General features: G+C 48.7%; 1 protein-coding gene across 5 annotated transcripts in view; it reads right to left on the bottom strand.

The window, feature by feature from the left end:
• Nucleotides 1-13,744, bottom strand: part of KLHDC3 (kelch domain containing 3) — a 36,861-nt gene extending 23,117 nt beyond the window's left edge. For 4 of the 5 annotated variants that reach the window (XR_007774091.1, XM_050951224.1, XM_050951227.1 and 1 more), the window contains exon 1: nucleotides 11,434-11,531. The gene's annotated coding sequence lies outside the window, so the exon portion shown is untranslated. Of the gene's footprint in view, nucleotides 1-11,433; nucleotides 11,532-13,662 lie in introns of those variants that run through there. The other variant, XM_050951225.1, reaches the window with a different exon arrangement.
• Nucleotides 13,745-14,111: the final 367 nt, after the last annotated feature.

The following is a 14,111-nucleotide window of genomic DNA, read 5'->3' as shown; positions in this document are numbered from 1 at the left end:
CCCCTGTATCTACTATGAGGGAATCTTAAAGGGAGCCTGCAGGTCAGCTTCTTCTGGAGCAAGAAACATGAGGCAGGATGGGGCCATTTCAGACACTACAGAATGTGGCAAAAGCAGGAAAGTTCATCATGTCAGCCTCAGTGACACCAGGGATCTAAATTGCTCAGGGGATGCAGAACCTTTCCTCTGAGGTCCCTAGTCCAAAACCAGGATACCAACCAATGTAAGGTCTCCCATAAGTACCGGGCCCATTCCACTATATGTGCTGGATGGTTCCACTAAAGATTACATTGCCCAAGGAAGTAACAGTGCATGGTGCATCGCAAAGCCTGCCCAGAACAGACTACGTGCCTGTGTCACTACAGCACCTTCTTCTCCTTACCCGCAGCACACAAAGCCAGTAGCTCAGTATGCACAAGTTAGTCACCAAGAGGCAAAAAATGCTCCACCTCACAATACACTGTGTTTTGTTCATAATCTCTTGGGCTCACAAGGTGTTTTAAGCTACGTATTTGCCAGACTGGCAGTCCCTTCCCTCTCCTGATCACAGTGCAGTGGGAGACACTCAAGGAGCAGACAAGCCCCATGGCAGGTCCTTGCCCAACCTGTGAACATTTGGAATTTCTGATGGTATCTTTTGATTAGCTCATATTTTCACTCACACTGAGCCCAAGGCTATGATAGGGGGAAAAAGGGGATTACAGATAGCATTTGCTTCCATCTCCGACCAGCTAAGACAACCACAATAAGTTAAAGCAGCAGCCAATGGTTCTTCTATGGCAAGTCAGAGTATGCTATGCATTTATACAGCACATGTCAGAAGTGTTTGGCAAACCCCCAAGAAGAACACACACAGGCAATTTTTCCATTCACTTTACTTTTTCCTCTTCAAATTGAGCAAACTCACCAGTTCTTAACCTAGGCATTTATATGGTCCCCTACCACCATCATAGGCGAGTATCGCATTGTTTATTCTCAACACCCCGTGAAGTAGGAAAGTGGAACTATCCCTGGTTGTAAAACAGGGAACAGAGGCTCTGGGCAAGCTATTTAACCTTTTGAAGTTACAGGTGTTGTGTGGCAGTTTGAAGATTGAAACAGGCTAGGTTTCCAACTTCAGCCACTTTTGTAGCCCTGCTCAATAGTGACTAGAAACCCTACTTCCACTCCAATCTGTCTTAACACAAGCGAGGCAGAAAGGACTCGCTGCGGTTGACTTTTGAAGTTTGGCAAGAGAAAGCACAGAAAGTTTCAGCCACAAGATATTTTCAGAAAGTTTGAGCAGTAAGTTACATTGGAAACTGCTCTATAACCTTAAGCACAGTGGGAGCTACCAGTCAACTATTACACAAAGGCACAAGAACGCTACACAAGAAAAGCAAGAGGAGCAATAACCACCACCATTAAACAACACCAACAGTCGTTAGAGACCTGAGCCATTTTTATCTTCCCAACATTATCATTGGTAACTTTGACCTCCAGAAGTTAATGAGCCAACAGAATTCACTCCAGAGTATTTCCCCAGCAGAGCAGCAGTTGGAGAACCAGTTCTCCACCTGAACCCAAGCTGCAGGCAGCACTCCAAGCTGTAGGCAGCACTCCAAGCCATTTCTGGAACAATTCCAAACTTCAGCTACATCAACAGTTTTTCTTCTCACCAGCCAACTCCTGTTGTATAAGCTCCCCACAAAAGCTACAGAACATCCCTCAGGAAGCTGCCATGCTAACGGTGACCCTAGCAGTCAGACTAGTTGGTAATTTCAAGTCTAGCCGTTCAACAGTCAGAGCTGAGAGTGGCTTACCCCACTTCCTAGGGGACTGACAGCCACATCACAATTGGATTGACCTTATTAGACACCAAGGATGTAACAGTCAGCTGCTGCAGGACATGCACCCATAACCACATTGTGTCTGGCTGAAGGGAGAACGCCTCATGTCTCCCTGCTGCTGGGAGCAGGCTTTTGCATCTCTCTCAGCTGAGCAGAAGAAAGGTGGGAAAAGATAAGTTCCAAAAGCATGAAAATCTGAATTTTCCCATTGGATATTACAGCCTGGTTGACATGCAAGGCAGGGACCCACTTGTTAGCAGCAAACGTGCAAATCTCCTCTCCGGAGGTACTTCAGAACCTTCTCCTTGCAACTTGATCTGAGTTGGGCTGAGGTTGCACACCGAGCCATCTGAGTTAGCCGAGTACATGGGGATGGGGAATACACTTTCTGCTTTAAGAACTCTTTGGCTCCCCCGCCCCCCACTGACCCACCACCAAAGCAGCCGTTTCAAGCTTCTCAGTCAGCTGGTAGCCTCCTTTCAATGAGGAAGAGTCACAGTGTTTAGTATTAAAAGCATAACATCTGTGTTCGCATTTATGCAGAGAGATGCTGTCTGGAGCTGCAGAAAGAAGAGCCTCAGACTCAGCTGTCTCTGGTTTCAGTAATCTAGTGATAATTTCATGGGAGAGCACAGTGAATGCTTTCACACAACCCAAAATCTTAAAAAAGCAACTGTGAGCAGAGCACGTTCCACAGACTATGTAACGCTACAGTTAAACCAGGGTTTGCCAGCAGGCAGGATTCGGTGCAAAAGCACAGCCACAGTTAAGTTAAGCTCACCCCCCCACACACACACACACGATGGTAACAAGAGTCAGAGCTCTAGTCAACTCACTGGGGGACTTGCACAAGGGGGCTACAAATAGCAGCTTAGACAATCGCATTCAGGCTGCAGCCCAGGCTTTGAAACCCAGAGAGGTTTCAAAGACCGGGCTCCAGACTGAGCCTGAACGTCTACACTGCTATTTTCAGCCCTTCAGCAAAGGCACAAGCCAGCCAACCCAGACTCTGAGACTTGATGCCAAGGGGTTTTGGGTGGGAGAAGGGCAGAGTAGATGGACCTTAGTTGTACTTGTGCACAGAGAAGCTCCACCTCACACATTTCTTCTTTTTTCCCTCTAAAAAAGAAGGTAAATGCAGGAGAGGTAGATAACGTAGACACACAAGCCTGCCACAGCACGTGCTGCAGCCAATGGATGGCTGAAAAGTATGCCCTTACAGAGACCATATTAGGCTGCAAGTGAAGCTACTGAACTCTCCTCAGTCTGCCTGGCACATTGTACAGTAGCAAAAGCAGAAAGAGGATAGTTTCTGGAACTGCATTTGACAGCCCAATATGTTCTCCATACACCCACAGCCCTAAAGCTTGTTGTTTTGTTAAGCACAGCTGATTGGTAATGGATTCTTAAAGCCATATTAAGCAGTAAGCACCAATCTACAGCATTTGTTAATTCTTTATCCCTTACAAGGCCATAGCAAGTCGTGCTCTTGCCTGTAAAGTTTGATATTTTGTCAGGTTTGTTAACCATTCATCACACAGTTGCAATCTGAACCTTTTTGCACAATGAAATTTATGGCATTTTAAAAGTTGATTCTATTGCGGATGCAGCAGCTTTCAGCAAAAGAACATTTTCAGTTTTTTAGAGGACTGATACATTTAAAAAAAAAGTTTATGTAGTGGGTGATGTTTGGGAGCATTCTGTCCCTGACAGACCTAATCAGGGAGTAGAATTAGGCTACTACAAACTGCTTTTGAAAATCCCACATACACTATTTTTATCTGAAGCCCTAACTCATCCTGATGCAAGTTACAAGTCACGCAGGCCAACGTTTTCAAATACATCCCTAAAAAGTAAAGACATACATCGAAGCAAAGTCAATAAGAGTTGGGTGTTCATCACCTTTGAAAAGAAATCAGGCCATTTGGATTGCGTGACTAACTTTAAAAAACAGGAGTACTTGTGGCACCTTAGAGACCAACAAATTTATGTGAGCATAAGCTTTCGTGGGCTACAGCCCACTTCTGGCTGTAGCCCATGAAAGCTTATGCTCACATAAATTTGTTAGTCTCTAAGGCACCACAAGTACTACTGTTCTTTTTGCAGATACAGACTAACACAGCTGCTACTCTGAAGCGTGACTAACTTTAGGCACCCATATTTGAAAGTGTTCATCTAAGTCTGTAACAAAAATATAAAAACTTTTCATTAGCACACAATATGAATGACAATTAAACATTATCTGTACTTTAGATCTTTACAAACAGCGTACATACCATGTACAAGCATACATATCATGGTTAAGTATGAATTCATTTTCAAGCCTCTCACCTCTTTACACGTCCATTTCTATTAAATACAAGATCTTTTCAAGATCACAACATAGAAGATTAAACAATTATACTGTTAGCAATACACAACATGGCTTCTAATTTGCATAATCAACATTCATAAAAGTACAATGAAGAGCAAGGAATGAACCCGGGAGATTATCTTCACTCTCACGTTCACTTCCAGGCCAGCCAAAGAGCTGTTGCTAAACTCATCTTCCTTTTCTGCCACAGTCTCCATCACTCTCCTCAGATCCCTGCAGTGACTGCCTGTCTTTTGCCACACTGTATTCAGACTGCTTGGCCTCCCCTTCCAGGTTGGGCATAACCTCAGCCCTTCCTCTCATCACCTACTCCTCCCTGGATCCCTACACTCTTCCCAAACCTCTCTCCTCCACCTACTCTCTGCTTCTCGACCTTCTTTTATGCTTGAATCACTTCTATTTCTTGTCCACCATGCATCCTCTTTCACCTCATGTGTCTCCTTAAAACCCACTTCTGGTGTGCTGCCTCCCATGCAGATCTCCCTCACCATCCTATCTGGCTGGCCCTCCTCCTCATATAGCCTACACATGAGAATCAAACTCAGTGGTCTGGAGCAGGCACGTGACCTCTCATAGGTTTTTGCACATGTAGCAGCAAACTTAACAGGTCCATGTTCCTTCATGGGTAATATTACAGTAAAGAAGGCCCAAGGTAAAGTTCCATTTGTAAGTTTTAGTTTCTAGTATTCAGTTACAAGTTACTAGTTTAATTAGGAATAATATTTATACCATCTTTCCAGAGATTTTCTAAGTCACGCATGTTCCACTGTTCCTGTGAAGATATTTCACACGAAGGAATACGTTCACAATCTTAATATTAATGAAGCTATTCACCTGAGTTTTTTTTTTTTAAGTGTAAGAATTTTTCAGGGAGCATTAAAAGGTCACAATTTCTAATTTTCACTAAACCTTCTCTTTCATGTTTTGTTAGGGTTGAATCACTTTTTGGTTATTTTAATTGCTTAGACACAGTACACCATCCACTCCACAGTTTAAGCAGCAAAGAGTCCTGTGGCACCGTATAGACTAACAGACGTTTTACGTCAGATGCTTGTCGAAGTGAGTATTCACCCACGAAAGTTCATGCTCCAAAACGTCTGTTAGTCTATAAGGTGCCACAGGACTCTTTGCTGCTTTTACAGATCCAGACTAACATGGCTACCCCTCTGATACTCCACAGTTTAACAGATTCCCTGTCTCTGGGAGGGAGAAACATTGACTGGATAACAGTGCTATGAATGCTTGGTTCCTTTATGGAAATACCTGGCTAAGGAGATGTATATCGAAAACACTTGCCCATAAGTTTGCCAAAAGGTACAGAATTGTATACAGACATCCTCAGGGATCTTTCGTTAGAGACTGGCAGCAAAACAATTAGCAGTATGAAACTGCTTCCACGTGGCATATTGACAGCTATTTACTTTAAAGATGAGACAACTCAGAGGGTACACAGAAGCTCTAGAACAATGAATGGTATAGATAAGGTAGATCAGGCTATTCTATTTGCCCTATTCTTCTACTCCAATATAACTGTGAAGTTGAAAGGTCGCAAATTCACAAATGATCAAAGGAAATACTTTTCCCACACAGTGCAAGTTAATTTTCTGGCAGTGAGCTCCACTAGCTATCACTGAGGCCAAAAGCTTAGGAGGATTCAAAAATAGATTAACTTTTGTATATATAATGAGATTATTCGGAGTTACAACTCTAAGGATTAAAGAAGGATAAAGTTTGGAAGGGATACCAGCCCTGGAGCATCAGGACTTAAGCCAGTCACTCACTGCCAGGACACTTCTCTACGAGCAGGTTATTCCGTAAACTGCTACGGCAGCACTCCTATCCTCTTCCTCTGAAGCACCTCGCACTGATCGCTGATGGAGTCCTACCACAGGGGGACAATGCTCTGATCTGGCATGGCAATTAAAATGTTCATGTAATTTAAGCTCTCCTTGGTCACGTTCCTAGTTCTTTGTAAGGGACAAGGAGATTAACTCTTATGAATTAATAAAAGAGTAGTAAGAATGAGCCACTGGTATTTAATGAAAATGCACAAAATCCTTCTTCTGCCCCACAGGAGCTCTTCGGAGTGGACATTCTGGCTACACAGGTTTTACTTTCATTGCTGAAGGGATGCAAGTGTTCATTATTTGATGCAAGAGTAGCAAGGAGCAGCTCAATGACAGTGTGCAAAGAGTCTCCCCATCCCCACTGCCAGGGTGGCAGCTGGGCATGGCACTCAGCCATAATGGAAGTTTCCCTGAGGACAATCAGCAGAGATGTGACAAATGATAGTCTTTAGAGAGATATTCACCACCGAGAGGAATGGGGCAACTCACTCCTGAGAGCCTAACATTTAGATAGTAACTTGTGACTAGAAGGGTTACAAGCTTCCCCTCCTCCCGAAAAAGGAAAACTACATTCTGTAGAAAAACAGGAGGCTTTAATCTTTAGACTACAGAAGGAATGTGGCTATTTCTACCATCCCTGACTACAAAGCTGTTTAAAGCATATGCATAATTCAGCGAACCAGTCCTCAATCAAGTTGTGACAGCCTCGCCATGGGGCTACAGCTATAAAATTACATCAGAAAAGTACGTTCTGAAACAGCAATAGTTACTTGACCAAATTGGTCACAATTAGCCCATGCACCAGTTCTCAAGTTTGACTCTATAAAACTGGTGTTATTAGGAGTGAACAAAAATGGCTGCACTTCTTGCAAAAGTAAATTTCACGTTTTCATTGCCCTACAACTCATTTCTTGGCTAATTTACTTCAGACTTCCTACATGTATTTTTGGGACTAAAATTAAGCATGAGCATTTTCAGGCCAGAAGTTTCACTGACAAACATAAAAGATGGTCTAAAATTGAGACCAAGACGGCAACCTTAGAACAATGCCCATAATACCCAAGCCCAGATGGAGCAGAACCCATTCCATGCTGGAATGAGAGCATGCAGCCGGGCTGGCCAACCAACATGTGTGCCAAGGAAACAGACGCTAAAGCCATTTCTAACAAGTGCTCAGATTTGTCCAATTCCACAGATCCAACTCTCTCTGCCTTAATCTCCAAACCAGATGGGAAAACCCAGCAAGAAGCAGTCTGGATTTCCCAAGCCCCACCCTCCTATCTCAGTCCCTGCTAAGGACTCCCCAAGCAGCAGGGAAATCTGCACCGACTGTCTCTGTTAAAGTGCATGGAGGAGAGAAAGTCCCTACCGTGCTACTGCCTTAGTCCTCAGGGCTCTGTGTCCTGAGATGTGCCAGCCACAAGGTTTAGTAGCACTTAAAATAGCCCCAGCCAGCTTGAAGCTGTCCATATAGACTGTTCTATTTCAGGCACATCCAACTTACCATTAAAACCAGCCACAGAGTAATCCAGTTTCTACACTCACTCCTGACATTTACTCACTGCTTTGGCTATTTGTTCCAAGGCAGCAGGAAATACAGGGGTTGTATCTACATAAGTGTATTTACCGGCTTTTTCAGCACAAACCCAGTTACACTAGATTTGATTACAATGGTGCTGCTGAAGGGTCACTAAATTTGCTATCACAAATACAAGCCTTGAGGCTTGTTCAAGACACCAGGTACCTCTTGAAGCTCATCACTTCAGAGAACAGAAACTCACCAGGTTTCCTTTCAAGCAGATCTCAGCACTGCCCCTGTTTATATCATTTCCCATCTCCTGCCATTATTCTGTTCAGCTTCTGTGCCAGCTAATTTCAATCCCCGTGATGCTTCTTTCTTTGCTTTGTCCCACAAACACATCTGCACTTTCTTCCAGGGTCCCCTTATGCCTAGAATAACTCCTTCTCCCTAAAAACCCAGTTCTTCCCCAGTCTTTGCTGCACAGTCACTCTCTCACACCAACCTAACATCTATATAAGTAGACCTCAAACAGAGAATACAAAGGTGCACCCCGGGAAAACAAGCAGCCTCATCCATCATTTTATGCAAACCTCCCTCCCATCTGAAGCCCTCTCTCCCTAGATCATGTCATGTCACACTTCATCCAGATTGTTAAATCATCAGGAGAGTATGTCCTTATTGTCTGTAAGACACAATGCATGCCTAAAAACACTGCTACAACAAAGGTCACCATATAACCATTGGGTCACCTCACCTGAGCTAGAGAAGGGACAGCAGGAGATTAAAATGCTTGTTTTTCAGTCTGATTAATTTCAACTTGGATGAAAGATTTCAGTAGCCAATACTGTGCACACACCTCATCATGCCCTCTGCAGGCAGATCATCCAAGAATCTCCAGACAGCATCATCTTGTGATCTGGACAAAGTACTGGGAGCAGGAAGATGCTGAGTTCCAAATCACAGCTCTGACAGTGATACCCTGAATGTCCTTGGGCATGTCCCTTCTTCTCTGCATCCATTTGCCTTTCTATAAAATGGAACAGTACTGACCTTCCCCACGGAGTGGGGGCAAGAGAATTAACAGTTATGAAGTGCTTTCAGGATTAGTATAAAGTTACAGTTATACCAGTATCCCCTGAATGACCACCACAGACATTACACCATCTCCACGGCCTCATGAACAGATACCGAACCTCCTGAACAATGCAGGCTACATGCCAGCTTTCTCACCCATCCCATTACAAACTTCCCTATGTAATTCCTTCCCTTTTCCAGTATCTCTAGCACTCACCAGAAGAGGTAACCACATAGAAGATGTAAGTCCCCTCCCCCAGATTCCCAGGATACTCCATGAAGTCTTATTTGCTGTTTGTTCAAAGCTCTGGGGGAATCTCTGAGGGCAGCCGTGACATGCATAAGATGCTCAGGACTCCCACAGAAACCTGCTATAAACAGACGACATGAAGCCACACAAGGCAACTGAACTGCTCAGGAGAAAAAAACCCACCTCTCTCAAACCACGGACATGTCTAACCAGAATGACTGGAAGTGAGGGTTTGCCAAACACCTGTTCAGCCTCAATGCACCCCATTCACCTCCCAAAAATCTCACTACATCCATAATTAGAACTCACTCCCCTACACACAACTAGTACTTAGCAACATACAGAGAAACAGCATGACTAGGTCTCACTGCGGGGGCTTCCCTACTCAGCCTTAGCAAGCAGATCCAATAGGAAAGATTAATGGCAGAACTGTAGTGAAGACATCTAGGGAACAGTGAGGTGGGAGCAGGGGAGGTTGTGCTTAATCCCTCGGGATTCATCCAAATTGAGTTTTTTGTGCAGGTTGGGTGGGAGGAGGAAAAGATGTTATTTGATGTTTCAGGTCACTGACACTAAAACATTTCAATGAGTGTCTGCTCATAATAAGGTACATACTTACATCTAACAACATTTACATCACATTGTATATTGACCATACCTTATTTTAATCACCACCCTTCCTCTTCGCCCTCACCACCAAGCCATTTAAACATAACACATCATGTGATACATGTGCATCTTTAACCCCAGATATTAACTGTATTGGGATGCTGAATATTTCTAGAAGGGGAGGTGTTTCAGGAGCTAGAAAATATAGGAAATTAGAGGAAGGGGAATGCAATTCAATTGTTGTGATCTGTTCTTCCTATAAACAAACAGATTATGCTAAAATGTTATTAGTGCAAATGCTGGACTATCACCTGGAAAGAGACCTGAAATTCTGCAAAGGCTCTGTGGTAGCTGATAAAGTTTTCTATCAGTAACCTGACAGAGGCCAAAGGTCAGAGTGGAGTCATACTGCAAGATACCAGCAACCACGTGCTTTTAGAGTGGTAAGTAAATCCCTCAGCATTGGCTGGGTCCTGCCATGAAGAGAAACCCCCACAAGCTCCCTGCACGGGACTAATCCATCTGCCACACAAGCTCAGGAAGCTATTCTGAGAAGGTTAGACTCAGATGTTAATGGAGTTTTCCGTATAAGCCCTACGTCAGTCAGCCCCTTGGGGGCCAGTGCAGGACTGGTCCCTATGGAATTACGTACTTAGTCCCAGTTTTAAGTGATGGGGTTACCTCCACTTTCCTTAGGAGACTGTTCTACAATCAGATACATCTCAGACTTCTCTATAATTGCAGCAGTGCCAATCTAGCTGTAACTGATGCCGTGGTGTCGATTTAGCGGGTCAGGTGAAGACCCACTAAGTCGATGGCAGAGTGGTCTCCCATCAACTCCTGTACTCCAGCTCCCTGAGAAGAGTAAGGTAAGTTGGTGGGAGAGTGTCTCCCATACACACAGCATGGTGCAGACACCGCTGTAAGTCGACTTAAGTTACATCAACTTCAGATACATAACTGAAGTAGCGTAACTTAGGTCGATTTACAGCTGTAGTGTAGAACAGCCCTCACTCTCCAGAAGTTTTTCCTGAGATTCAGCCCAGATTTGTTTCTTGATTTCAATCCACATTGCCAAGAAGAAGCAACCTGATAGGCCAGATAGTATGTGTCAGAGGCTCCTATGAGATGTCTGTGTAAGAACAGACTGAGGACCCTTCTGGATGTGTCTGAAACTGGGCGCCATCAAAGATGAAGAAAGATGTTTAGTTTGGAAGAGAGGCGATTAAGGGGGAATACATTAAATACTTGAAAGGCTGACATAGGAAAAAAAAGACGGAGAAAAGCTTCTCTCTTGCCACAGAGGGCAGGACAAGAGATGATGGGTTCAAACAGATTTAGATTAAATCTCAGGAAACACTAACTGTAGGAACAGACGCCTAGGGAGGTTGTGGAAGCTTCTTCCTTGGAGGTTTTCAAAAGGAGGCTGGAGCCATCTGTCTTGGAAGGCTGGACACAACAAGTCCTGCATCTTGGCAGTGGGCTAGACTAGATTAGACCCTTGCAATCCCTTGTAACCCTATGATTCTAACAGCAGAAAGTCAAGTTAAACTAGTCATTTCTTGGCTCTGCCCTTTCAGATAAAGCTCCACCAGAAGGCACGAAGAGGAACATTATGTCCCAGTGTGGCAGCAATGTGTGTTTTCCATTAGGGAAGAGGAAGATAACCACCTTGCCCCACCCCCCAGGTCCTGTTGCTACAAGAGGCCCAGCTACTGGGGTCCACCAAGTTTTGTTACAAGAACATACAAAAGAGCTTCCATAAACGCCAATCAGACGACCTTTCAATCTGTTTGCTAAGGCACATGCACTTCTAATTTCAGGACAGGGGACACAGCGAGGAGATACTGATCTCCACTGAGGCACATATCAAGAATTTATGATCCAGGAGATAAATAATGACCGAGGTGAACTGAAGATCAACAAACCTTGGTGATAGAAACTGAAACGAAAGGCCGATCCCCATGGGTTACAGGCATTTTGAATGTCTCCATCAGAAACACCAGTCTCACCATCACAGCCATGGATTTCAGAAGTGGGACCATTTTCCCTCTGAAACCAATAGGAGAGACGAAGTCAGAGGGTCTGGGCTCTTGCTGAAGCCAGCCATGGAAGTCAAATTGGATTCATTTTCAAGAAACAAAACCCCAGGCCACACACACCTTTACTCTACAGACAGTCATCAAATAAGTAAAACCCACGAACCGGAGGGAGAGGTTTATCCATTCTAGTAACTAAGGGTGCAATTTTCAGAAATACCCAAGTGACCAAGAAGCACAAGCCCCCTGAAACTAAACACAATCACTTGAGGGCTTTTGAAAACAAGTCCCTGCCTATGGGCATCATTTACATAGACTTGTGTTTAATTTTCCAACCCGGACCTCTATGATTAGATACCATGTATGAGACCAGTCACTTTCCTAGACCAGCTCCTACTCCCCACCCGACACCCTCACCACTCCTTTCCTGCCACACCATAACATCTGCCACACTGCCCACCAGCCATTACCACACCCCAAGGCCAGGTGTACCAATGCTTGCTGCCATCACCAAGAGCCCAAGAGACTGACTACATCGGAATGGAGCCTCAGGAAGTTGCCCCAAAGCAATCCAGCCTGCCTGGCACCACAGACACTTGCTCTGCTCTGAATTGCAATCCAGCAAACACATGGCACAGAGGCACCGGTTCTTTGTCTGCCCCTCTCCTGCAGCAGGGCACCAGCTCTGTCCCCCCAGAGTCCCACGCCTGCTCCTTCAGCAGCAGGGCACCGGCCCCCAGGAGGACACCAGCTCTCTGCGTGCCTGCCCCTCTCCTGCAGCAGGGCACCGGCTCTGTCCCCCCAAAGTCCCATCGGCTCTCCTCTCACCAGCCCACCACCAGCTCCCCCCCAGCTCACTGGCTCTCCCCTCCCCAGCCCAACCAGGGCACCGGCTCCCCCCCCCCAGGAGGGCACCGGCTCTCCTCCCCCCCCGACAGCCCGCTCACCCCCCCCCAGCAGGGCACTGGCTTCCCCCCGCCCCCAGAAGGGCACCGGCTCTCCCCTGCACCGCCCTCCGGCAGGGCACCAGCTCTCAACCCCCCAGCCCAACCCACAGCAGGGCACCAGCTTCCCCCACGAGTGTCCCCCCCCAGCAGGGCACCGGCTTCCCCCCCAGAGTCCCCCCCCCAGCAGGGCACCGGCTTCCCCCCCCCCCCGAGAGCCCGCCCGCCCACTCCCCCAGCAGGGCACCGGCTCTTCCCCGCGTCCCCCCAGCAGGGCACCGGCTCTCCCCCCCCCGACAGCCCGTGCACCCCCCCCAGCAGGCTCCCCCCCCCAGGAGGGCACCGGCTCTCCTCCCCCCCCCGACAGCCCGCTCACCCCCCCCAGCAGGGCACTGGCTTCCCCCCGCCCCCAGAAGGGCACCGGCTCTCCCCTGCACCGCCCTCCGGCAGGGCACCGGCTCTCAACCCCCCCAGCCCAACCCCCAGCAGGGCACCAGCTTCCCCCACGAGTGTCCCCCCCCCAGCAGGGCACCGGCTTCCCCCCCGAGAGTCCCCCCCCCAGCAGGGCACCGGCTTCCCCCCCCACCCGAGAGCCCGCCCGCCCACTCCCCCAGCAGGGAACCGGCTCTTCCCCGCGTCCCCCCAGCAGGGCACCGGCTCTCCCCCCCCCGACAGCCCGTGCACCCCCCCCCAGCAGGCTCCCCCCCCCAGGAGGGCACCGGCTCTCCTCCCCCCCCGACAGCCCGTGCACCCCCCCCAGCAGGCTCCCCCCCCCCAGGAGGGCACCGGCTCTCCTCCCCCCCCCCCGACAGCCCGCTCACCCCCCCCAGCAGGGCACTGGCTTCCCCCCGCCCCCAGCAGGGCACCGGCTCTCCCCCCCCCGACAGCCCGTGCACCCCCCCCAGCAGGGCACCGGCTCTCCCCCCCCCCGACAGCCCGTGCACCCCCCCCAGCAGGGCACCGGCTCTCCCCCCCCCCGACAGCCCGTGCACCCCCCCCAGCAGGGCACCGGCTCTCCCCCCCCCCGACAGCCCGTGCACCCCCCCCCCAGCAGGGCACCGGCTCTCCCCCCCCCCCGACAGCCCGTGCACCCCCCCCAGCAGGGCACCGGCTCTCCCCCCCCCCCCGACAGCCCGTGCACCCCCCCCCAGCAGGGCACCGGCCCCCACGCTACCTGCCGGGCAGGCGCGGCCCGCGACGGGCGGGGACGGGGCTGCTCCGCGCGGCTCCGGTTTAACGGCCGAGCCGCCACCTGCCAAGAGCCAGCAGCACCGCCCGCAAGGGCTCGGGCCTAGTGCGCGTGCGCAGAGAGCGCGCCGCGGGGCAGCCTGGGACCTGTAGTCCCGGGAGCCGCCCTCTGTGCGAAAGGCAGAGAGGCTGGGAGAGCTGGGTCCGGGGTCCTCCCCCGCCCGGCTCAGTGCAGGCTGCCCCCCATTGCTCCCTCCCCGGCCCCCACCCCGCCCAATCCATCAAGCCACCAATGCCCCCTTCTTCCCCTCGACTTTACCCCAGGTATCTCCCAACCTCCAGCCCAATACGCCGGTTCTCCCCTCCTCTGCACCGCACTGTCCTCCCATTCCTCCCCCTGGGCGGGCACTGGAGAGTTACAGCGCTGCTGGTGGC

The sequence above is a fragment of the Gopherus flavomarginatus genome, chromosome 4, assembly GCF_025201925.1.
Source record: "Gopherus flavomarginatus isolate rGopFla2 chromosome 4, rGopFla2.mat.asm, whole genome shotgun sequence".
NCBI lineage: Eukaryota > Metazoa > Chordata > Testudines > Testudinidae > Gopherus > Gopherus flavomarginatus.
The sequence above is the reverse complement of the archived record's forward strand: the minus strand, read 5'-3'. Positions and strand labels throughout refer to the sequence as shown.